This window comes from Phyllobates terribilis, unplaced genomic scaffold (assembly GCF_046119375.1).
Source record: "Phyllobates terribilis strain yellow unplaced genomic scaffold, ASM4611937v1 Scaffold_1__5_contigs__length_1240528914, whole genome shotgun sequence".
NCBI lineage: Eukaryota > Metazoa > Chordata > Amphibia > Anura > Dendrobatidae > Phyllobates > Phyllobates terribilis.
Window position 1 is genome coordinate 289,434,391 of NW_027362761.1, and position 24,005 is coordinate 289,458,395.

Here is a 24,005-nt window from a genome sequence, read left to right on the forward strand (position 1 = left end):
CTACATGTCAGTGAACCTTCCATTCCCACCCTATATTTGCTGCCAAAGGTACACGACTCGGAATTACAACCCTTTGTGGAATTACTGCCATCGTTTACAAAAAATAAATCTGAATTTCTGAAAAAAATTGATCGTCTCCACATCGACACTGACACTCTTTTAGTCACGTGTGATGTGGAGTCCCTATACACCAATATTTGGCATTCAGATGGCGTATGGGCGACCCAATTTTTCTTACATTCTTCATCTATAACATCCAGTAGGGGCAGTATTATTATCCAACTGCTACAATTCACATTATCTCATAATTTCTTTTTGTTTAAGGGGTCCTTCTACCTACAACTCCAGGGCAGTGCCATGGGTGCATCTTTTGCGCCGGCATATGCCAACTTGTTCCTGGGGCTGTGGGAGAGGGACCTCTTCCTGTCTGATCTTTATCCATCGATGGGCCGCGTCCTCTTTTGGACGCGGTACATCGATGACATATTTTTGATCTGGCAGGGGTCTACTGATGAATAACATCCATTCATGCGCAATTTAAATCAGAATCAGTCTAACATTCATCTTACTTATCAGTTTGATGTGAATTCTATTGATTTTCTGGATGTTAAGATTTATAGAGATGCCCAAAATTGTCTACAAACTTCTCTCTTTTGTAAGGATACAGCAGTTAATTCCCTGTTGTTGGCTTCCTCATCACATCCTCCCACAATGATTCGGTCTATATCTGTGGGTCAATTCCTCCGTTTGCGGAGAATCAGCTCTACTGATGCGGATTTTATACAACAAGCTGAAATTTTGAAGATGAGGTTTATGTAAAAAGGATATAGCCGTCAATATTAAAAAAGAGCCTTTAACAGAGCCAAACATACTTCGAGGCACATGGCACTATATTCAACAAGGACACCAACAACGAATAAAACGGTGAGGTTTATTACACAACCACATGGCCAAATTAATTTGATGCGCCATTTGTTGGATAAATCTTGGCCCATTCTACAATCTCACCCGGTGCTTTCAAATTATTTGAGCCCAAAATCAAACATCACGTTCCGTCGGTCACGTAATTTACGTGATGACTTAGTGAGAAGCCACTATACAAATGAATCAGCATCCTTTTTGTCTAAATCGAGGATGTCTAAAGGCTGTAGATCGTGTGGTAAATGTGTGGCCTGTCCCAATGTGGGTCAGCCTCACACATTTCAGAGTTCAGACGGACAAAGAGTATAGAATATCCAACATCATATCACATGCAACACAACGGCAGTGGTCTATTATGCCACTTGTCCATGTTCATTGATTTATGTGGGGCTAACGACCCGTCAACTGAAAGTTTGGATAAGTGAGCATGTGTTGGGCATTATGGCAGCGAAGGAAATCAATGATCTATCTCTTTTGAAAACACTACCTAGGCATTTCAAATTGTTACATGGATGTGATGCTCCCCTACTAAAAGTAATTGGTATTGATATTATTCCACCAAACATCAGGGGTGGTAATATTAGTAAATCCTTAGCCCAATTAGAAACAAGATGGATTTGGACTGTTGCATCGGCGTCTCTGCCTCCTGCTAGGCAGAGACGCCGTCCCTCTCACCTTCCTGTTAAGCGCACGGCGTCCTCCAGCGCTCCTTCCCGCGCTCCTTCCCTCGCTGCTGCCGGCGCGCGCTCCTTCTCGGGCACTGTGCTTAGGGCGCGCGCTTCCCCTCTCTTAAAGGGACCGCGCGCCGTCCTAAGGAGTCCCTGGCCAATTGCCGGAGGACTTCCCTTATATAAGGCACCTCCTCCAAAATGGAGTTGCCCGAGCAAAGTTGTTGCATACTCACCTCTGCTTCAGCCCTCAGGTCCCGTTGCCAGCCTGACTACCAGTCCTGTTTTCCTGCTTGTCTTCTCTTCAGCCCGACAGTCTGTCTCCTGCATCCGCCAGTCTGTCTATGGGCAAGTCCACCTGCGGACCAGGAAGCACCTCCCAGTTACCTGCTTGCTACCTGCCGTACCTGCTAGCCCGCTCACCTGGGAGCGCTCAGCTGCTACCCGCCTGCTAGCCTACCTGGAGGCTCCTCCGTCACTTGCCGTGACCACCTGCCTGCCAGCCAAGAGACTTTTACCCGCTCAGCCATCACTTGCCGTGACCACCTGCCTGCCAGCCAAGAGACTCTTACCCGCTCAGCCGTCACTTGCCGTGACCGCCTGCCTGTCAGTCAAGAGACTCTTACTCGCTCGGCCGTCACTTGCCGTGACCGCCTGCCTGCCAGCCTAGAGACTCTTACCTGCTCAGCCGTCACTTGCTGTGACCGCCTGCCTGCAAGCCCAGAGACTCTTACCCGCTCAGCAGTCATTTCCCGTGACCACCCGCCTACTCACCCAGAGACTGCTACCTACCTGTTGTGTCCACCCGCTACTCTGGTCAGTCCCAGCTACCTGACCCGTGGGAGCCACCTGCTCTATTACAAGGAGGTCCCCAGTATAACACCTGCCCCTCGGGGTCCCTCCTTGTTCCTAGGCACAGAGGTTCCACCACCCGGCCCTGTTACAGTTTGATCGGGCCATGGAACCCGGTGGCACCCAAGCTCCCTCGCTCTCTGACCTGTTCCACGAAGTCTCCCATCAGAGATCCCAAAAGGAATCCATCCTAAACCCCCTGCGTCATGTCACCTCCCGCCTGGACACACTGACTGCTCCACCTGGACCTGCCTCCTGTCGTATGACTCACGCCCCGGCAGCGCCGCTGCCCATCAATGCCATGGTACCCGGTCCGGGTCCCTGGCTCTCTGCACCGCCTCGTTTTGGTGGAGATCCCGCCTTGGCTCGAGGCTTCATTAACCAGTGCACCCTGCACTTTGAAATCTTGGCACATCACTTTACCACCGACCGGACCAAAGTGGCCTTCATCAGGTCCCATCTCACTGGGGAAGCACTGGCTTGGCTAAATCCCCTGTGGGAGAGAGGGGATCCCCTGGTATCCAACTTGTCAGCTTTCCTCACTGCTTTCCGGAAAGTCTTCGGTGAACCGGGACGAAAGACCTCGTCAGCCTCCTCTCTGCTACGTCTCCGCCAAGGGAGTCTCACCATTGGCCAATATGCCATACGGTTCCGTACCCTCGCTTCTGAGCTTGCCTGGGATAATGAGGCCCTGCTGTCCATCTTTTGGGAGGGTCTTTCCGGTCGGATTAAAGATGAGCTTGCCAGTCGGGACATCCCTACCAACCTGGACGACCTGGTGTCACTTGCTACCCGGATTGACATCCGGTTCCAGGAACGTACCAAGGAAACCACCCGTGAGAGAAGGTTTCCCCGCCTTGCTCCTAACTTCCAGAGACCTGTCTCTTTTCAGTCACTCCCCGGGCGCACTCACCCGAGCCCATGCAGGTCGACCAGACCAAGTTGGTCAAATCCCGCCAGGAGTCACGCAGAGCCGAGGGGAGCAGTTTCTATTGTGGCAGCAAGGAGCACCTGATCCGTTCCTGCCCGGAGAGGCCGGGAAACGCCGGTGTCTAGGATCGCTCGGAGAGGTCATCCTCGACAAAAGTAAGTCCTCTCCCTCCCTGACTTTGTCTGTCTCTTTCTCCTAGGGAGAGGATCGGCTCTTTGAAATCGCCCACCTGGATTCTGGAGCAGCTGGGAACCTCATCTCCCAGTCCTTGGTAGACAGATACCGTATTCCCACCAAGCCTCTCTCTGAACCTTTGTCTGTTGCCTCCGTGGATGGTAGATTCCTTCCAGTGCCCATCCTGCTCGTCACTGAACCCTTAACTCTGCAGGTGGGAATGCTGCACTCTTAGAAGATCTCCTTCCATGTGCTATCCGGACTCTCTCACTCCCTGTTGCTAGGTCTACCTTGGCTCCAGACACATGAACCCATATTGAGCTGGCGATCCGGTGAAGTACTCCGGTGGGGTCCAGACTGCCATAAGATCTGCCTGGTTCCGGTCCGCCCAGCTCGCCCTCTGCCTACGCTAGCTAATCTACCCGGTCTCCCGGCTCCATACTGGCCCTATGCGGACGTCTTCGGTAAAAGGGAAGCAGAGACGTTGCCACCCCATAGGCCATATGACTGCCCGATCGACCTGGTACCAGGCGCCACTCCTCCCCGTGGGCGTATCTACCTGTTGTCTGCGGCCGAAACCCGGGCCATGTCTGAATACATTGAAGAAAATCTGGCTAGGGGATTTATCCAAAAATCTACCTCCCCGGCTGGAGCCAGATTCTTCTTTGTCAAAAAGAAAGACGGCTCGCTACGTTCCAGTATTGACTACAGAGGACTCAATCTAATCACTGTAAAAAACAAATACCCCCTGCCACTCATCTCCGAATTGTTTGACCGTCTCCAGGGCGCCAGGATCTTCTCCAAGCTGGATCTGCGAGGAGCATATAACCTGGTCCGTGTCCGTCAAGGAGACGAGTGGAAGACAGCATTCAATACCCGGGACGGTCACTATGAGTACCTTGTGATGCCCTTTGTTCTCTGTAACGCCCCCGCTGTCTTTCAAGAGCTGGTCAACGACATCTTCCGTGACCTCCTGTACTCCTGCATAGTGGTATACCTGGATGATATCTTGGTCTTCTCTCCGGATCTTCCCACGCACCGCAGGGATGTTCGTCAGGTCCTGCTTAGGCTTCGGCAGAACCACCTCTATGCCAAATACGAGAAGTGCCTCTTCGACCAGACCTACCTTCCATTCTTGGGCTATGTTATCTCCCAGACAGGTCTGCAAATGAATCCCGAGTAGCTCTCTTCCATTCTAAAATGGCCCCATCCAGAGGGATTGAAGGCGATACAGCGATTCCTGGGCTTCGCCAATTACTATCGTCTTTTCATCCCACACTTCTCGTCCCGGACTGCTCCCATATCAGCGCTTACCCGTAAGGGGGCAAATCCCAAGGTATGGTCGCCTGAAGCCGAGGAGGCCTTCATTTTCTTAAAGAGAGCCTTCGCCTCTGCCCCCGTCCTGCACCGTCCGGACTGCAATAAACAATTCTACCTGGAGGTTGATGCCTCCTCCTCCGGAGGCGGGGCGGTACTCACCCAAAAATCTTCTACCGGGAGAATGGTAACCTGCGGCTTCTTCTCCAAAATCTTCTCCTCGTCTGAGCGCAACTACTCCATAGGAGACCGTGAATTGCTAGCCGTCAAATTGGCACTGGGGGAGTGGCGCTATCTGCTTGAAGGGGCTCTTTACCCGGTGATCATCTACATGGATCACAAAAACCTGGCATATCTCCAAAATGCCCAGAGACTTAATCCTCGCCAGGCCCGGTGGTCGTTGCTTTTTGCCCGCTTCGACTTCATACTTCATTTCCGACCGGCGGACAAGAAAGTCAAAGCTGATGCCTTGTCCCGGTCCTTCCTGTCCTCCGATCAAGAGGAGGAGCCTATGCACATCATTGACTCCTCCAAGGTGATGAATGTGGCCCCCTTGGACCTGACTCGTCTTCCACCCGGAAAGACATTTGTAGCAGTACCAGATCGGGAGAGGGTTCTTCACTGGGGACATTCTTCTAAACTAGCTGGCCATGCTGGCCAAAAGAAGACCTTCCAGCTCATTACCCGGCATTACTGGTGGCCTACCCTGCGTAAGGACGTTGTAGACTTCGTCGCGGCCTGTTCATCCTGTGCCCGTAACAAAGATCCCAGACATCTACCAGCTGGACATCTCCTGCCCCTTCCCTTACCTGCTGCTCCATGGCAGCACATTGCTATGGATTTTATCACCGATCTTCCTGTTTCTGCCGGTTGTACAGTCATTTGGGTGGTCGCTGACCGCTTTTCTAAAATGGCCCACTTCATTCCCCTGCCTGGTCTCCCATCTGCACCCGAGCTGGCTAAAGACTTTATCCGCCACATATTCCGTCTCTATGGCCTACCCCTCCACATTGTGTCGGATCGTGGGGTTCAGTCCACCTCACACTTCTGGAGAGCCACATGTAAGTTGCTAGACGTCACCCTGGATTTCTCCTCCGCTTACCACCCACAGTCCAATGGTCAAGTGGAGCGGGTCAATCAGATCCTGACCAGCTACCTCTGGCACTTTGTTAATGCCCACCATTCGGATTGGGTGGATCTCCTACCATGGGCCGAATTCTCTTATGATAACCATGAGAGCGAATCCTCTTCCAAATCCCCGTTCTTTATTGTCGGTGGCCAACATCCCCGGATTCCAGTTCCTGTCTCCGCTTCTGTGGACAACCCTTCCGCGGAGTCTCTTGTCAGTGAATTTTCTACTATTTTGGAGAGTACCAGGTCCGCTTTTCTTCTGTCCTCCGAGCGGATGAAGAAATATGCTGATAAAAGACGTCTGGATCCGCCTCAATTCCGTCCAGGAGACAAGGTTTGGCTCTCTTCCAAACATGTGCGGCTCGAAGTACCCTCCTACAAGTTGGGCCCTTGATTCATCGGACCCTTCGAAGTCCTCAGGCAAATTAACCCAGTGGCCTACAAAATAAAACTCCTGGCCACCCTACGCATTCCCAACTCCTTCCACGTATCCCTCCTCAAACCCGTTGTCCTTAACTCTTTTTCCGACAATCCTGGTACTCCTCCTACTCCGGTTTCTGCTGAGGATGTCTTTGAAGTGGAGAGTATCCTGGCCACCAAGAGGGTAAGAGGGAGAACCTTTTTTCTGGTGGATTGGAAGGGGTTTGGTCCTGAGGAAAGAACTTGGGAACCCAGGGAGAACATCAACGCTCCGCTTCTCCTTGAGAAATTTCTCTCTGGCCTAAAAAAGGGGGGGCCTAAAGGGGGGGTACTGTTGCATCGGCGTCTCTGCCTCCTGCTAGGCAGAGATGCCGTCCCTCTCACCTTTCTGTTCAGCGCACGGCGTCCTCCAGCGCTCCTTCCCGCGCTCCTTCCCTCGCTGCAGCCGGCGCACGCTCCTTCTCGGGCACCGCGCGCGCCGTCCTAAGGAGTCCCTGGCCAATAGCCGGAGGACTTCCCATATATAAGGCACCTCCTCCAAAATGGAGGTGCCCGAGCAAAGTTGTTGCATACTCACCTCTGCTTCAGCCCTCAGGACCGGTTGCCAACCTGACTACCAGTCCTGTTTGCCTGCTTGTCTTCTCTTAAGCCCGACAGTCTGTCTCCTGCATCCGCCAGTCTGTCTATGGGCAAGTCCACCTGCGGACCAGGAAGCACCTCCCAGTTACCTGCCTTCTACCTGCCGTACCTGCTAGCCCGCTCACCTGGGAGCGCTCACCTGCTACCCGCCTGCTAGCCTAACTGGAGGCTCCGCCGTCACTTGCCGTGACCACCTGCCTGCCAGCCAAGAGACTCTTACCCGCTCAACCATCACTTGCCGTGACCACCTGCCTGCCAGCCAAGAGACTCTTACCCGCTCAGCCGTCACTTGCCGTGACCGCCTGCCTGCCAGCCCAAAGACTCTTACCCGCTCAGCCGTCACTTCCCGTGACCACCCGCCTACTCACCCAGAGACTGCTACCTACCTGTTGTGTCCACCCGCTACTCTGGTCAGTCCCAGCTACCTGACCCGTGGGAGCCACCTGCTCTATTACAAGGGGGTCCCCAGTATAACACCTGCCCCTCGGGGTCCCTCCTTGTTCCTAGGCACAGACGTTCCACCACCCGGCCCCGTTACATGGACACTTAAGACTGTCTGTCCTTTAGGGCTTAGCGAAAATATTAGTTATGTCCCGTTCCTGTGAACCAATCTAGTCCTTGAACTCGCAATTGTTTTTAGGTGTGTATGTTTTTAACCACTTTTATTTATTTGTTTATTTTCTAGTATCTCTGATGTGGCTCTTTGATGAATTTAACGGATCCTGGGTCACATCGACTTCACATACATTCAAGCTGCAGAAAAGGAGGATATTTTCTTTTCTTCTGGTTCTCTTATTTTCTTGTTGTTTCTTTTCCCCTTCCCCCTCACCCCCCCTTTCCCATCTACCCCCCCCCCCCCCTCTTTCCACCCCACCTCCTCCTTCCTCCTATTTCTGGAATATTTTAGTATCTGTTTGAACCACAATGACATTATGTACATATGATGTGATCATTATTGAATGGTAATCAGATTGATTTATACCTTTAGTCCTATAGGAGACACATAATATTCTTTTTTTAGGGTTTTGCCATCTCCTCCTTCTTAATTTCTTTTATTCCTTTTTTCCTTCTTCCTTTTTATCCCCTTGGGTTGCCCCCCCCCCCCCTTTTCTCACACTGATTGCACTTTCACACTACAAATTCTGTAGTGTGTCCTCATGTGACTTAGTCACTCTTATTCATTTATTTTCACACTTAAATTTTTTTTTTTTAAATTGTTTATATTTACACTTGTTCTAATATATTGTGTGTGTGGTCCCTTGATGTCTGTCTCAATCATGTATACTGATTTTAATTAATTTATATGGTATAGTATTTAATTATATTGTCTCATATGATATATTTGGGCGATTGTATAAAATGTAGGCACATACATGTATTGGTCTCGGTGTGCGTCCATGGTGTATTGTGTATTTTTGTATTCTTATATGTGTATTTTTATATTTTTTACATATGATCACATTATGAATTATTGTACACTCATTGTTATTAAATATTACATATGTATTGTATTCATCTGTTAAGGTTGGTGGTGTAATTGTGATTTTGTGTATTTATTTTCTTTGTGCATATTGTAGTCCTATGGTAGTGTGTATGGGGTAGGTGTATATAGTGTAGGCACTAGTGATGAGCGAGCACTAAAATGCTCGGGTACTCATTGCTCAGATGGAGCACATTGGAATACTCGTGTCCTCGACTCGAGCAATGAGCCCAATGTAAGTCTATGGGAAACTCGAGCATTTTTCAGGCGGCTCCCCCCGGCGGTTTGCAGAGGGCCTAAAAATTGCCAAAATCGATTGGAACAGTGCTCAAATGACATGGGAACAGAATGGGTAAGACCCCTGGAAGCATCTCTGACTCCCAGATCACTGCTGTCAACAACGTTGTCAGAGTTTTATGCCACTTTTACGGACTCATAATAAAACATAGAAAAACGAAACCAAAATGGATTTTCCTGGGAATATGTTAAGGAACATCCTTTCCAGGGTAATGACTTGTATATAAGGCAAAATAAATAACCAAAAACAAAAATACTCCTCCACACCTTGGGCTATGTTCACACGTACAGTAGCATTTTTGATGCGTTTTTGCACTTTTGCAATGCTTTCAACCAAGACAAAAGCATTCTACAGGAAATGTCATTTTAACATTTAACAACCTTATCTGACCATGTGGTGTGTGACACATCATCAGACTCATGCATACAGTGCTGAAAAGATATGGGAACAGCATGGGGAAGACCTCTGGAAGCATCTCTGACTCCCAGGTCACTGCCTAAAAGTGTTCCCATCATAAGTTATCATTGGCGCATGCGAATAGGCCTCCCGCCATGCACCTGTCGTTGCAGACTTGCAACAATCTCCATCCACATCCTTGTCCCAGTGCAACGTTCAGTTGTCCCTACCCCATTCTTTGGAATGCAGGCGCAAGTATGCAGCCAGCCACCCACCAACCCACAGGCTGCAATACTATACTGCCAAATTTTTGACAGCTGCATTCACTTGAAATGTGGCCTTTTAGGCTCGTGGAGACGGAAGCTTTTCATAACCTCATGCCGGCGGTGGCCGGGTGTCCATACTCGGTCCACAGCCGCCACTGTCTCTCCCGGTGTCGTCTCCGCCTTCCACAAGCACGGGTCCCACAACATTACCTGTGCCCTCCCCAGTGCACTTACTGGAAAGGACCGCCTAACCACAAACACGTGAACAGGTGAATGTGGCCAGGGACGATACGGAGCCAGCCCACAGCTTTTTTTGCTGAGTTGTATTTCACCACAGCTATATTCTTTAGCTTGGTGAAAGGACTGGCTTAGAGGGAGACCGTATCTACTCTGGGTTTCATTTCTCACAGGAAGTCCTCTAAAGCATCTTTTGCAGAAGCAATAGCAGCTCATCCAACATCAACTTGCACTTCTCTGTGGTGCTTTGACACACAAACATCTTTCTTTGCGCATTTAATTTCATGTTGGGGAATGGCTTTATCTGCAATCCAGTTTGAGAAATAACATGCATAAGCATGTCCGATCCACATTAAGAAAACAGCCATAGAGTGTCCGGGAACCTTCCCCCACACTTTGCTTAGCCAGGGCTGCTTCTCGGCAGGGTTGGACGGACCCACCATAAAACCAGAGACTCCTCCGGTGGGCCCTATCTTCTCCTTCAGGAGAGCTCATAGTGCCAAGGTGAGGCCATGATGATGATTGAGGCCACCATCTGCTTAGTTTTCTGTTACTTGGAATGCAAGCGCAAGTATGCAGCCAGTCACCCACTCACCCACAATTTCCAATACTAAACTGCCAGATTTCTGGGAAGCTGCTTGCACTTGAAATGGGGCCTTTTAGGCTCATGGAGGCGGAAGCTTTTCACGGCCTCATGCCGGCAGCGGCTGGGTGTCAATGCTCGGTCCCCAGCCGCCACTATTTCTCCTGCTATCGTCACCACCTTCCACAACACGGGTCCCACAACATTACCAGTGCCCTCCCCAGTGAAATTACTGGGAAGGACCGCCTACCCACAAACATGTGGTCAACAGAATGTGGTCAGGGACGGTACAGAGCCAGTCAACAACTTTTTTTGCTGAGTTGTATTTCACCACAGCTTGGTGAAAGGACTTGGGAAACCATATTTACTCCAGCTGTGATTTCTCCCAGGAAGTCCTCTAAAGCTGCTTTCACTTAAAATGTGGACTTTTAGGCTCGTGGAGGCGGAAGCTTTTCACAACCCCATGCCTCGTGTCCATACTCGGTCCACAGATGCCACTATTTCTCCCGGTGTTGTCTCCACCTTCTACAAGCGCGGGTCCCTGAACCTTACTGCTGGTACTTTTCTGTGGGAATCTGCTTGCCTCCTACCAGCCTGGAATATTTCCAGTAAACTATGGTATGACGCCATGGTATTAGCACTGCCCCCAGTACCAGTAGCGAAGCCTTCCCCAATTTCCTTCTCAGGAATTTTATTTTGTAGAATGAATGGCTGCCTAAGCACATTACACTGTGTTCCAAATTATTATGCAAATTATATTTTCTCAGATTTTCCCAAATTACCTATATGAATTGCAGTCATTGTAATTTTCCAGTCAAATAACTATGAGTACAATTGAAAGGTTTTTGTACAAACTGCCTATGATAACAGTATATTTAAAAAAAAATAAAAAACTCAAACTGCACTTAAAATGCATGTTCCAAATTATTATGCACAGCAGAGTTTTCAACCTTTTCATTTTAATAAAGAACAAAAAAATGGTCATTTTTGAAATTATAAGCATTAGCAGGTTATTGCAAACTGAAATCAAACAGTTTTCAACTCAAAACTTTATTCTAGGTGATGTTACATTTGCACATAGGACCCCTTCTTCGAAAGGAGCTTCTGAACTCTCTCGTCCATTGAATTTGTCAGGTTTTAGATGGTTTCTGCTTTAATTGTTTTGCATGAGGACAGAATACCCTCCCAGAGCTGTTGCTTAGATGTGAACTGCCTCCCGCCATCATAGACACTCCTTTTGATGATGCTCCAGAGGTTCTCAATGGGGTTGAGGTCAGGGGAGAATGGGTGCCACACCATAAGTTTGTCCCCTTTTATGCCCATAGCAGCCAGAGATGCAGATGTATTATGTGCAGCATGAGACGGGGCATTATCATGCATGAAATGATCTCGATGGTCCAGATGGATGGAGTGGAGGATGGCTGGTTGATGGACACCCCATGCAAACACGGCTACGGAGCTATCAAGGAGAAGGTGGAGTAATGTTTTTGGCTGGAATCATGGGGAGAGAGATTGTCGGCCCTTTTAGGATCCCTGAAGGGGTAAAGATGAACTCCTTAATGTATGTTGAGTTTCTCAAACAGCACTTCCTTCAATGGTTCAAGAAGAAGAACCGTGCATTCCACAGCAAGATCATTTTCATTCATGATAATGCCCCGTCTCATGCTGCCCATAACACAACTGCATCTCTGGCTGCTATGAGCATAAAAGGGGACAAACTTATGGTGTGGCACTCATGCTCCCCTGACCTCAACCCCATTGAGAACCTCTGGAGCATCATCAAAAGGAGTGTCTATGATGGCCGGAGGCAGTTCACATTTAAGCAACAGCTCTGGGAGGGTATTCTGTCCTCATGTAAAACAATTGAAGCAGAAACCATCCAAAACCTGACAAATTCAATGGACGAGAGAGTTCAGAAGCTCCTTTTGAACAAGCGGTCATGATAGCGCTAACTTTGCAGCTGCTATGAGGCTCTTGAGCGGGGGAGAAAGGTGAGCCCTCAGAATCAAATCCTCTGGTGGGCCCAATGTTTTTCAATCTGAAACAGCTTCTCAGTGGCAGTTGTATTTCACCACAGCCATATGCTTTAGCTCGGTGAAAGGACTGACATAGAGGGAAACCGTATCTACTCCGGCTGTCATTTCTACATCACCAGGTTCTGACCATTGTCACACACCACCATGCCTGGCTGTATGTTCAGCGGAGAGAGCCACAGATCAAGCTGCTGTGTTACAGCTTTCAACAATTCAGCAGTGCTGGGCGGTTTGTCACCTAAGCATTAAGCATGTTATCTTCAGCACAGCCTGTTGCCACTTAGCCAAGACAGTGCTGCAGTGATTTCAGCTTGTGACTGATGTGGTAATTTCGGAGATGGAGGAGGAGGTGAAGGAGCTGAACAATGTGATTAAATTGAGGTTACTTTGGCGACTCTGTTTTTATTCTATAGAAAGATCATACTTTTTTTTTTTTTAACATTATTTTTTAAGGCAAATACATTCACCGGGAAATGTCATTTTAACATTTTACAACCTTATCTGGCAATGTGGTGTGTGACACATCATCATACACATCCTGTTTCATTGATGAACTAGGGACTCTGAAAGACACATAGAGCAGGGCCAAAATAACGAGTACAACATGTTCCCATTAGAAAGTAGAGAGTCTGCTATACAGTTATAGGGTATGCAGTGAGTCCAACGGCTGACCAAATTTAGGAAAAACCCCACTAAGAAATTAAAGACACATGGAGCAGGGCCACAGTAACGACAAATTCCCATTAGAAAGTAGAGAGTGTGCTATACAGTTATAGGGTATGCAGTGAGTACAACGGCTGACCAAATTTAGGAAAAACCCCACTAAGAAATGAAAGACACATAGAGCAGGGCCACAGTAATGAAAAATTCCCATTACAAAGGAGAGAGTCTGCTATACAGTTATAGGGTATGCAGTGAGTCTAACGGATGACCAAATTTAGGAAAAACCCCATTAAGAATTTAAAGACACATAGAGCAGGGCCCCAGTAACAAGTACGACATGTTCCCATTAGAAAGGAGAGGGTCTGCTATACAGTTATAGGGTATGCAGTGAGTCCAACGGCTGACCAAATTTAGGAAAAACCCCACTAAGAAATTAAAGATACAAAGAGCAGGGCCACAGTAATGAGAAAATCCCATTAGAAAGGAGAGAGTCTGCTATACAGTTATAGGGTATGCAGTGAGTCTAACGGCTGACCAAATTTAGGAAAAACCCCACTAAGAATTTAAAGACACATAGAGCAGGGCCACAGTAATGACAAATTCCCATTAGAAAGGAAAGAGTCTGCTGTACAAGTATATGGTATGCAGTGATTCTAACGACTGACCAAATTTAGGAAAAACCCCACTAAGAATTTAAAGACACATAGAGCAGGGACAAAGTAATGACAAATTCCCATTAGAAAGGAGAGAGTCTCCCATAGTATTGGCCTATGCAGTGAATGCAAGGGCTGCCAAAAATTTGGAAGCACTTCAATGCCCCTTGGAAGAGACGTGGAGGAGGGCCTCATAAAAAAATGTTCCCATTAGAAAGGATAGGGCCTCCTATACGTGTAATGCCCATGCACTAAGTGTATGGGCTGACAAACATTTACCCATGGGGGGTATACATGAACATACTGCATAATTTTTTTTTTACGGGCATCATAAACACCCTTTAAAAAAATTAGGTGGGTGTTGCATCACGGACCACGGTCACCCTGGTGATATGGTGGTGGAGGATGAGGAGAAGGAGGAGGACAAGAGCAAATAGCCAAAATCAGGAAACGTATACCCATGTGTGGGTGTGAAAAGGTGCATGGGAATATACCTCCCAAGAAAAGAAACTGGATTTGAGTTTATGTTACGCTGCTATCATTCGATGGTGTTGAGAAGTCTGGCCCAATTCAGCCCTTGTTAATTTTTATAAGAGTCAGCCTGTCAGCATTTTCAGTTGACAGGCGGATGCGCTTATCAGTTATAATTCCACCAGCGGCACAAAAAACCTGCTCTGATAAAACGCTGGTGGCAGGGCAGGCCAGGACCTCCAAGGCATAGAGAGCCAATTCATTCCACATATACAGCTTGGATACCCAATAATTATAAGGCACAGAGGAATCACCGAGGACGTTGGTACGGTCGGCAAGGGACTCCCTCAGCATCTTCCCAAACTTTGCACTCCTTGTGAGAGTACCCTGCGCCTCAGGGCCTGTGCGATGGGAGGGTCTGAGAAAAATCTCCCAGAACTTTGACAGTGTTCCCCTCGCATGTACTCCTTGGTTGTCCAACAAAGTGTGCCTTCTGCCGCCAGCATTTTCAAATGGGATTTTTTTAATAGTTCCGCATCAAGGGCCTTCTGGTACAGCCCCATTTTTGTAGGCCTGTCCGCCTCAGGAATAAGAGATATAAAGTTCTCTTCGTAGCATGGGTCTAGAAGTGTCACCAACCAGTAATAACTGTCACCCAAAATTTTGAGAACGTGAGGGTCATGGGAAAGGCAGCGTAACAAACTCAGCCATGCGTGCCAGACTACTAACAGGCAAGACTTCTGTGTCCTCACCAAGAGGATGACTGACTGTGCTCTCCTCCTCCTCATCTATGTCCTCTGGCCATCCACACTGAACAGACGGTATGACAGCTGTGTAGGTAGTACAGTCTATAGTGCATGAAACTAGCTCCTGTCCTTCCACCTCCTTCTCTTCCTCATTGTCACCCATTCCATGTTGGGATGAGATGAGGCTTGGCTGTGTGTAATCACCCTTTATGGTTCCTTGCTCCATCTCATGTGCTCCGCCTGCAATGCATCCTCTTTGATTGTGAGCAGAGAGCGTTTCAGAAGACTGAGAAGCAGGATGGTGACGCTAACTATGGCGTCATTGCTGCTCACCATCTTGGTGGAGTCCTCAAAGTTTTGGAGGATGGTGCATATGTCTGACATCCTTGTCCAATCCTGAGGTCTTATGTATGGAGTCTGAATTGAATACTGATGGCCTTGTTGATGCTAGAACTCAACAACTGCCCTCTTCTGCTAACAAATCCTTCCCAACATCTGCAGTGTAGAGTTTCAACGCGTGGGGACATCACACACCAGTCAGTGAGCCGGAAGCTGCAAACGCTACTGAAACACGGCACGGGCGGCGGAAACTGTAGCTTACTTTCTAAAATGGGCACACAGGCGGCGTACTTTAACAAGCCGATCCGGAATCTCCGGGTAGGATTTGAGAAACCGCTGAACCACGAGGTTAAGCACATGGGCCAGGCATGGTAGGCGTTTGAGTTCGCCTCGCCTCAGAGCCGCCACCAGGTTCCGGCCATTGTCACACACGACCATGCCTGGCTGTAGGTTCAGCGGTGTGAGCCACAAATCAGCCTGCTCTTTCAGAGCTGTCCACAACTCACCTAAGCATATTAGCTTCAGCACAGCCTGTTGCCGCTTGACGAAGCAGTGCTGCAGTGCTTCCATCTTGTGACTGATGTTTTCATTTCGGAAATGGAGGCTGAAGAGGAGGAGGAGGCAGAGGAGGTTGAGGTGCAGGAGCTGTAGACCATGAGGGCAACCTTGATTGACCTAGGGCCTGCAATCCTTGGCGTCGGGAGGACGTGTTCCATCCCAAGTCCGACTGGGTTCTGGCTTCCACTATGTTAAGCCAGTGTGCCATCAGCGAGATGTACCGTCCCTCCCCACAAGTACTTGTCCATGTGTCCGTGGTTAGGTGGACTTTCCTGGTAACTGCGTTGTTGAGGGCACGGCTAATGTTTTGGGACACGTGCTGGTGTAATTCGGGGACAGCACAACAGGAGAAATAGAGGCGGCTGGGGACTGAGCACCGAGGGACGGCCGCCACCATCAGGTTGCGGAATGCTTCTGTCTCCACAAGCCTAAAAGGCAACATTTCGAGCGCAAGCAGTGGTGAAATGTGAGAATTTAGTAGTGTGACCTGTGGGGCATTGGCTGCATATTTGCACTTGCATTCTAAGGACTGGGGTATGGACAATTGAACGGTGCGCTGGAACAAGAACATGGACGTGCTTGCTGGTGCTGCTACTTGAGAGTGCGCAACGACAGGTGCAGGGCAGGAGGCATCTTCACATGCACCATGGACAGGGGATTGGCTTGCTTGCACAACAGCAGAAGAAGCAATGGTGCCACCTGCAGACACTGTACCTGGACCCTGGGGTTCGGCCCACAAAGTCGGGTGCTTTGCTGCCATGTGCCTGATCATGCTGGTGGTGGTCAGGCTGGTCATTTTGTCACGGCTGGTGATGCTGGCCTGGCACGTGGTCCAAATAGCCTTTTTGGGGTTATCAGCAGAGTCTTTAAAAAACAACCAGACTCGGGAAGACCTAACAGTTGTACTGGCAACTTCCTTTGTGTTGGGGTTACGCGGAACGGTTGAATTGCCTTCTGTCTGCGGCCACCACACTGCTTCTTCCTGCCTTTTGTGTTGCTCTGCCTCCCTTCCCCTGTGTGCTGCTGTCCTCATTCTGCATGTCCTTCTGCCAGGTTGGGTCAGTTACTATATCATCCACCACCTCGTCTTCCACTTCCACACCCTGGTCCTCCTCCTGACTTTCTGGCAATTGTGTCTCATCATCGTCCACCTCTTGTGACACTTTCCCAACATCGCCTTTGTGTGACCGTGGCTGCTCAAATATTTGGGCATCGCTTCACGCAATCTCCTCTTGCCCCGCTTCAAGTGGACCGGGCGAGAGGCCCGAATCTATAAATGGAAAAGTGAACAGCTCTTCAGAGTGTCCAAGTGTGGGATCAGTTGTCTCTGGGCACTTGGCATGGTGGGGGGAGGAAGGAGGATCCGGGTGAGGAATATGCGGTCTCGACTCACGGTTACTGAGACTTGACCGTGTGGAAGACAGGGTGGTGGTAGTGGTGGTGGCTAAGTGACTGGAAGCATTATCCGCTATCCAACCAACTACCTTTTGACACTGTTCTGGGTTCAATAGTGGTGTGCTGTAGTTCCCTAGGAATTGGAACAGGAAGATCAGGCGAGAAGATGCGGGTGTTTGTTGTGGCACAATTTAAGCTTGTCCACAGCCTTGTCCTCGGCCTCTGTATGCACCATCACGTCCAGTTCCCCGTCCCTTGCCACGTGCCTTGCCCATTTTAAATGGAGGACAGTATCTTCCATGCTCACTACAAATGACTGAGTTTGGAGTGAACTTATATGTGATCCGTGTGATGGAGAAAACAAAGTTTTAAATACCTGGCCTGTAGGTAACTAGTTTGAACATCAAACCTGTGTCAAAAATGTCGCTGACACAGTGAAAAAAAATTGGAATGGAGGCCAAAAATGACAGTATTTTCTGAAAACGAATATGTGATCCGTGTGACAGAGAAAACACAGTTTTAAATAGCTGGATTTCTAGCGCTGTAATATGTAAATGACCTGGCCGTATTCTGCAGTGCCAGCAAGCAAATGGCGCAGAAAAATGATGCTATCTGAATTGCTTTTTAAGCAAATAATGAGGATTAAGATCCAAAAAAAAGTATTCCTGGCCCCTGAGACCAGGGCCTTTGTATAGAAATATCTAACAGCAGCAGAAGGCAGAATTGGAATGGAGCCTCTTGTGCTATATGCACTGCAATCTGCTATATACCCTGCCTGCCTATATACAATGCCTGCCTAATATCTCTGCAGATGGATTAGTTAGTTCTCAAAAGGACTGTTTGTTAAGATGGATATGTGTAATGTACGGTTTTTCTCCCTACACTACCTAATACACAAGCAAATCTCTCCCTGACGCAGCAGCACCACTCCCTACTCTGCCTGATTCCGGAGTGACTGTGACAAGCAAAGCGGCGCCAGGTCTGATATAGACCTGATGATGCTCTGGGGCCATCCAATCACTGTAATGCCAAAACCACCATGGCTGTGGCATTACAATGAGTGGCAGGCAATCCCTGCATGTTGATTGGCGCTCTAAAGGGCGAACATGCAGGGAGGGGACCTGAGCTCCCGCCGAGCAACTCCAGAAATTCTTGGCGAGCACCTAGCATCTCGAGCAGTGAGATGCTCGGGCAAGCACCGAGCAGGAGCGAGCATGCTCGCTCATCACTAGTAGGCACACGACACATTTATTTCTACTTATTCATTATTTGCAATGGTGTTATGTACGCAATTATTATATATATGCACACATCTGTATTTATATTTATTGCACAGATGCACTTTTTTTGGATATTACTGTGCAGTCATGAATTTTGCACCATATTACACCTTTTTTATTGCACTTTATATATAGATATATATATATATACTGTATATATATATATATACTGTACATATACATGTCTAATCTTACATTTATTTTTTATTGTTTATTTTTTATTTATTTTAGGGTCCCATTACATGTAATGGATAGTTATATACATGATTGTATTTGTATCTCTCTGTGTTTCTTCTCTCTTCTTTCTTCTCCTCCCGGTATTACCAACTTACAGGTTCTACAGTTTAATCTTTGGAGACATATTATGTTGTTTACCTGGTGCCCATGGTTACCGGCTGATGTTTTGCGCATGCGCCGTCTGTGCTCTGGTGAGTTGCTGGCTCCGTATGTCAATGCATCAGGTGACTCGGGTCACATGGTTTTCCCGATGTCGGCTGGTGCATGACGCGGCGCCCACGACTTCCGGTCCCTCCTGACGGCGCATGCGCAGGTACAGTACTTTGCCTGTTTCCATTGACTGTCATTTGATGTGTTGGTGCCCGCACCTTCTGGGTTTTGGATCATTGCACGCATTGATTGTTTGGGCAGTCTGCTACCGTCCTATTGGCCACAACAGTATTTTTAAAAGCACCGGTTCATATGGACGCCCCTTCCCTGACGACGGACGTATGTCTGAAATGCGAGTCAGGGCTGTGCCGCACGGTGCCATTCACAGAGCTGGACCAATAATGCAGGTATAAAATTATTTCTTGTTACTGCTTATGATGTCATGGACCTAATATACTGTAGGTATCAACAGCCATACATATGGTGCATACCTGTCATTTACCTGTTCTTCATTTCTTGCTATAATTTTCCTTTGAAGTTGAGTCCAGCACAAGGATTGTAGTGTGATAGTTACAATAATGTATGTTTTGCATTTTGTGTTTGGCCCTACAGTGCAGTCATGTTTGTGCATGTAGTGCCACTTAACCATAAACTTCAGAATAAAGTTTTTTATGAAAAATGATTTGGTCTCTTTTGGACCTCTTATTCGGTGGTTCTCTTCTTGTTACCTGTTGTGCCTGCCTGCTTGCCTACCTGGATCACCTGTCTGGCTATCTGCCATGCTCATTCGCTGTACCTGTCAGCTTCAGCCATTTGACCCGTGGGAGTCACTTACTCTCACACATGGTCGGTCCCAGAGTGGCACCTAGTCCACCTGCCCAGTCCCTCCCTGGTTCATGGACTCGACTAAGCCGCCGTGTGGCCTGGGTCGATCCAAGTTGGCACTTAGTTACGCCCCTCTGGTCCCTCCTTGCATTTCAGCACAGAGTTTCCATCACCTGTATCTGTAACAGCATGAGACAGACTCTACAACCGACCGAAGTTGCTCAGGTAGTGCAGCTCATCCAGGATGGCACATCAATGTGAGCTGTGGTAAGAAGGTTCGCTGTGTCTGTCAGCATAGTGTCCAGAGGCTGGAGGCACTACCAGGAGACAGGTCAGTACACTAGGAGACGTGGAGGGGGCCATAGGAGAGCAAAAAGCCAGCAGCAGGACCGCTACCTCCGCCTTTGTGCAAGGAGGAACAAGAGGAGCACTGCCAGAGCCCTGCAAAATGACCTCCAGCAGGCCACAAATGTGCATGTGTCTGCACAAACGATTCGAAACCAACTCCATGAGGTTGGTATGAGGGCCCGACGTCCACAGATGGGAGTTGTGCTCACAGCCCAACACCATGCAGGTCGCTTGGCATTTTCCCCAGAACACCAGGATTGGCAAAGTCGCCACTGGCGCCCTGTGCTCTTCACAGATGAAAGCAGGTTCTCACTGAGCACATGTGACAGACGTGACAGAGTCTGGAGATGCCGTGGAGAGCGATCTGCTGGCTGCAACATCCTTCAGCATGACCGGTTTGGCAGTGGGTCAGTGTGGGGTGGAATTTCTTTGGAGGGCCGCACAGCCCTCCATGTACTCGCCAGAGGTAGCCTGACTGTCATTAAATACCAAGATGAGATCCTCAGACCCCTTGTGAGACCATATGCTGGTGCGGTTGGCGCTGGGTTCCTCCTAATGCAGGACAATGCCAGACCTCATGTGGCTGGAGTGTGTCAGCAGTTCCTGCAAGATGAAGGAATTGAAGCTATGAATTGGCCGGCCCGTTCCTCAGACCTGAATCTGATTGAGCACATCTGGGACATAATGTTTCGCTCCACCCACCAACGTCACGTTGCACCACCGACTGTCCAGGAGTTGGCGGATGCTTTAGTCCAGGACTGGGAGATGATCCCACAGGAGACCATCCGCAACCTCATCAGGAGCATGCCCAGGCGTTGTAGGGAGGTCATACAGGCACGTGGAGACCACACACAATACTGAGCCTCATTTTGACTTGTTTTAAGGACATTACATCAAAGTTGGATCAGCCTGTAGTGTGTTTTTCCACTTTATTTTTGGGGTTGACTCCAAATCCAGGACTCCATTGGTTAATAAATTTGACTTTCATTGATGATTTTTGTGTGATTTTGTTGTCAGCACATTCAACTTTGTACAGAACAAAGTATTCAATGAGAATATTTAATTCATTCAGATCTAGGATGTGTTATTTGAGTGTTCCCTTTATTTTTTTGAGCAGTGTATATATATATATTCACATTGTGCACCATTTATGTGGATGCACCTAAATAAAATGTGAATAGTTGGTGATATCAACTTCCTGTTTGTGGCACATTAGTATGTGGGAGGGAGAAAACTTTTCCAGATGGGTGGTGACCATGGCGCCCATTTTGAAGTTGGTCATTTTGGATCAAACTTTATTTTTTCAATGGGAAGTGGGTCATTTGACACATCAAACATATTGAGAATTTCATAAGAAAAACAATTGTGTGCTTGGTTTTAACGTAACTTTATTCTTTCATGAGTTATTTACAAGTTTATGACCACTTATAAAATGTGTTCAAAGTGCTGCCCATTATGTTGGATTGTCAATGCAACCCTCTTCTCCCACTCTTGACACACTGATAGGAACACCGCAGAAGAAATGCTAGCACAGGCTTCCAGTAACCATTGTTTCAGATGCTGCACATCTCATATCTTCACAGCATAGACAATTGCCTTCAGATGACCCCAAAGATAAAAGTCTAAGGGGGTCAGATCAGGAGACCTTGGTGGCCATTCAACTGGCCCATGACGACCAATCCACTTTCCAGGAAACTGTCCATGTAGGAATGGTCGGACCTGACACCCATAATGTGGTGGTGCACCATCTTGTTGGAAAAACTCAAGGAACGTGCCATCTTCAGTGTATAAAGAGGGCAACACATCATCATGTAGCAATTTCAGATATCCAGTGGCATTGTGATTTCCATTGATGAAGAATGGCCCCACTATCTTTGTACCCCATATACCACACCATACCATCAATTTTTGTGTTCCAGCAGTCTTGGAAGGATCTATCTACTGTGAGTTAGTGTCAGACCAATAGCTGTGGTTTTGTTTGTTAACTTCAACATTCACAAAAAAGTAAGCTTCATCACTGAACAAAATGTTCTGTGAAAACTGAGGGTCTTGTTCCAATTTTGGTTTTACCCATTCTGCAAATTCAGTGCGCCGATCTGGGTCATCCTCGTTGAGATGCTGCAGCAGCTGGATTTTGTAAGGGTGCCATTTGTGAGTGGTTAATATCCGCCGAAGGGATGTTCAACTGATGCCACTCTCCAGTGACATGCGGCGAGTTCTACGCTGTGAGCTCTTGCTAAATGAAGCTAGGACAGCCACTGATGTTTCTTCATTAGTGACAGTTTTCTTGCGTCCACGTTTTGGCAAATCCAACACTGAACTTGTTTCACAAAATTTGTCAAGCAGTTTGCTAACTTTAGCATGGGAGATGGGTGGTCTCGTAGGGTGTCTTGCATTGAAATCTGCTGCAATGACCCGGGTACTGCGTTCACCAGACATCAATACAGTCATGGCCAAAAGTAATGAGAATGAGACAAATAGTAATTTTTCCAAAGTTTACTGCTTCATTTTTTGTAATGGCAATTTGCATATACTCCTGAATGTCAAAGAGTGATCAGCTTAACAGCAATTACTGTACTTGCAAAGTCAATATTTGCCCAGAAAATAAACTTTAACCCCCAAAACACATTTCAACATCATTGCAGTCCTGCCTTAAAAGGAGCAGCAAACATCGTTTTAGTGATTGATCCATTAACACAGGTGTGGGTGTTGATGAGGACAGGGCTGGCGATCAATCAGTCATGATTAAGTAAGAATGACATCACTGGACACTTTAAAAGGAGGCTGGTTCTTGGTATCATTGTTTCTCTTAAGTTAACCATGGTTATCTCTAAAGAAACACGTGCAGCCATCATTGCACTGCACAAAAATGGCCTAACAGGGAAGAGTATCGCAGCTACAAAGATTGCACCTCAGTCAACAATCTATCGCATCATCAAGAACTTCAAGGAGAGAGCTTCCATTGTTGTCAAAAAGGCTCCAGGGCGCCCAAGAAAGACTAGCAAGCACCAGGACCGTATCTTAAAACTGTTTTAAGCTGCGGGATGGGACTACCAGCAGTGCCGAGCTTGCTCAGGAATGGCAGCAGGCTGGTGTGAGTGCTTCTGCACGCACTGTGAGGCGGAGACTCTTTGAGCAAGGGCTGGTTTCAAGGAGGGCAGCAAAGAAGCCACTTCTCTCCAGAAAAAAACATCAGGGACCGACTGATATTCTGCAAAAGGTACAGGGAGTGGACTGCTGAGGACTGGGGCAAAGTCATTTTCTCTGATGAATCCCCTTTTCGATTGTTTGGGACATCTGGAAAACAGCTTATTCGGAGAAAAAGAGGTGAGCGCTACCACCAGTCTTGTCTCATGCCAACTGTAAAGCATCCTGAAACCATTCATGTGTGGGGTTGCTTCTCAGCCAAGGGAATCGGCTCACTCACAGTCTTGCCTAAAAACACAGCCATGAATAAAGAATGGTACCAGAATGTCCTCCAAGAGCAACTTCTCCCAACCGTTCAAGAGCAGTTTGGCGCCCAACAATGCCTTTTCCAGCATGATGGAGCACCTTACCATAAAGCAAAGGTGATAACTAAATGGCTCATGGAACAAAACATAGAGATTTTGGGTCCATGGCCTGGAAACTCCCCTGATCTTAATCCCATTGAGAACTTGTGGTCAATCATCAAGAGACGGGTGGACAAACAAAAACCAACAAATTCTGGCAAAATGCAAGCATTGATTATGCAAGAATGGACTGCTATCAGTCAGGATTTGGTCCAAAAGTTGATTGAGAGCATGCCAGGGAGAATTACAGAGGTCTTGAAGAAGAAGGGGCAACACTGCAAATATTGACTTGCTGCATTCACTCATTCTAACTGTCAATATAACCTATTGGTACTCATAATATGATTGCAATTATATTTCTGCATGTGATATAAACATCAGACAAACACTAATAAAAACCAGAGGCCAGCAGATCATGTGAAAATATAATTTTGGTGTCATTC